Genomic DNA, 2,500 nt, shown 5'->3' on the forward strand with positions numbered 1-2,500 from the left:
GGTGACGTAATCCACCTCCTCTGTTCAATGATGGTTGTTCACAGTGGACATAGATGGCTTCTTTCACTCCTCTTTCAAACCATCTGTTTTCCCTGTCCAAAATGTGGACATTGGCATCCTCAAAAGAGTGCCCTTTTTCCTTCAGATGCAGATGTACTGCTGGAACACAAACTTGGGGTGATCAGGACCCTACAACACCGTGCGGAAAGTGTTCCCTCTAAGGCAGAAGGGAAGCATAAGGAACACACACACATTAAGAAAGCCCTCAAAACATGCGGTTACCCCAACTGGGCCTTCATCAAATCAGCTAAGATGCACAGGAATGAAGGGCAAACACAAACTACAGAGAATGGGAAGGACAAGAGGAACAACATTGTCATCCCATATGTGTCAGGCTTGTCAGAGAAACTCAGAAGAATTTTCTCCAAGCCATTTTCTCCAATTCATCGGATTACCACAACAAAATTACTACACTCCTCAGTGACAACAATACTTATGAGGTCTTGAGACGTGATCCCACAAGCAACTACAAGAAAAAAGTTGTTTGCTGCCTGCAACAACTTGAAAAGGAAAAAGCCATTGACCGCCCCACTTACTACCGCCTGTACCCTGGAGAAGCCACTCCATGCATTTATGGACTCCCAAAGATCCACAAAGAAGGAGTCCCACTTCGACCCATTATCAGCAGTATAAACTCGGTCACCTACAACATTTCCAAACACCTCGCCACCATCTTATCACCGCTTGTTGGCATCACACCCCACCACATTGAAAACTCTACAGATTTTACTAACAAGGTCCAGAATCTTGTACTGGATCCAGATGAAACCATGGTGTCCTTTGATGTGGTTTCACTTTTCACTTGCATACCCACAACTGAGGCAGTGGAGACCGTCAGAAGACGACTACAGGAAGACGATTCCTTACTGAACAGAACCAGCTTCATCCCAGATCAGATTTGTGCACTTTTAGATCTCTGCCTTACCACAACATATTTTAAATACAATGATGGATTCTACAGACAGAAGCATGGATGTGCCATGGGCTCCCCAGTGTCTCCCATTGTAGCCAACCTTTACATGGAGGAAGTGGAAAGTAAAGCTCTTGGTTCTTTCAAAGGGATGGCACCTAGCCACTGGTACAGATATGTAGATGACACCTGGGTCAAAATCAAAACCCAAGAAGTAGAAGCCTTCACTCGTCACATTAACTCAGTGGATAAATACATACGTTTTACCAGGGAGGACACCAGAGATAACAAGTTACCATTCCTGGACTGTGCGGTGCTTATCGAGGAAGATGGAAGCCTCAACATTGAAGTTTACCGGAAGCCCACACACACAGACCAGTATCTCCTCTTTGACTCCCACCACCCTCTGGAACACAAACTTGGGGTGATCAGGACCCTACAACACCGTGCGGAAAGTGTTCCCTCTAAGGCAGAAGGGAAGCATAAGGAACACACACACATTAAGAAAGCCCTCAAAACATGCGATTACCCCAACTGGGCCTTCATCAAATCAGCTAAGATGCACAGGAATGAAGGCCAAACACAAACTACAGAGAATGGGAAGGACAAGAGGAACAACATTGTCATCCCATATGTGTCAGGCTTGTCAGAGAAACTCAGAAGAATTTTCTCCAAGCATGACATCTCAGTATACTTCAAACCAAGTCACACCCTAAGACAAAAACTGGTTCATCCCAAGGACAAACCCGCCAAATACAAGATCAGCGATGTAGTGTATGCTGTTCAGTGCAGTGAAGAGTGCTCGGACCTCTACATTGGTGAAACCGAACAGCCTCTTCACAAACGAATGGCACAACTTAGAAGAGCCACTTCGACAGGACAAGATTCAGCAGTACATCTGCATCTGAAGGAAAAAGGGCACTCTTTTGAGGATGCCAATGTCCACATTTTGGACAGGGAAAACAGATGGTTTGAAAGAGGAGTGAAAGAAGCCATCTATGTCCACTGTGAACAACCATCATTGAACAGAGGAGGTGGATTACGTCACCAACTTTCCCCCGCTTACAGTGCTGTCCTGAGCTCCCTTCCCAGACGTCTCAACCCCCATTCACACCTTTGTTCCAGTGACCTCAATAGGCCACAGGAAACAATGGAGCGGAGTCCTAAGTTGGTTTCAACTGAAACCACTGATTAAATATGACCCACGCCCCCTTCACACCTGGGCACATGTGTTCAAGCACATGATCAATAGAGGGTCATAACCACCTCCAGGGGACTACGCCCACAGGGGTTTAAATACCTGGGTCTCTCCACCATTTGGTTGAGAACTGAAGAAGCCTTTCGGATGAGAGGTGAAACGTCTTCAAGAAACAAAAAGAAGTCCAGTCGCCTTTTTCAAGCTCCAGAGGCCGAAATACAAACAACGGCTCAGGCAGGAACCCCCTGCTGTGAGAGAAGTGACACGGTGGTCTGATCAAACAGAGGCCGCTCTGCAGGGTGCGTTGGATTCAACCGACTGGGACATGTTTC

Source organism: Archocentrus centrarchus, unplaced genomic scaffold, assembly GCF_007364275.1.
Source record: "Archocentrus centrarchus isolate MPI-CPG fArcCen1 unplaced genomic scaffold, fArcCen1 scaffold_146_ctg1, whole genome shotgun sequence".
Classification (NCBI taxonomy): Eukaryota; Metazoa; Chordata; class Actinopteri; order Cichliformes; family Cichlidae; genus Archocentrus; species Archocentrus centrarchus.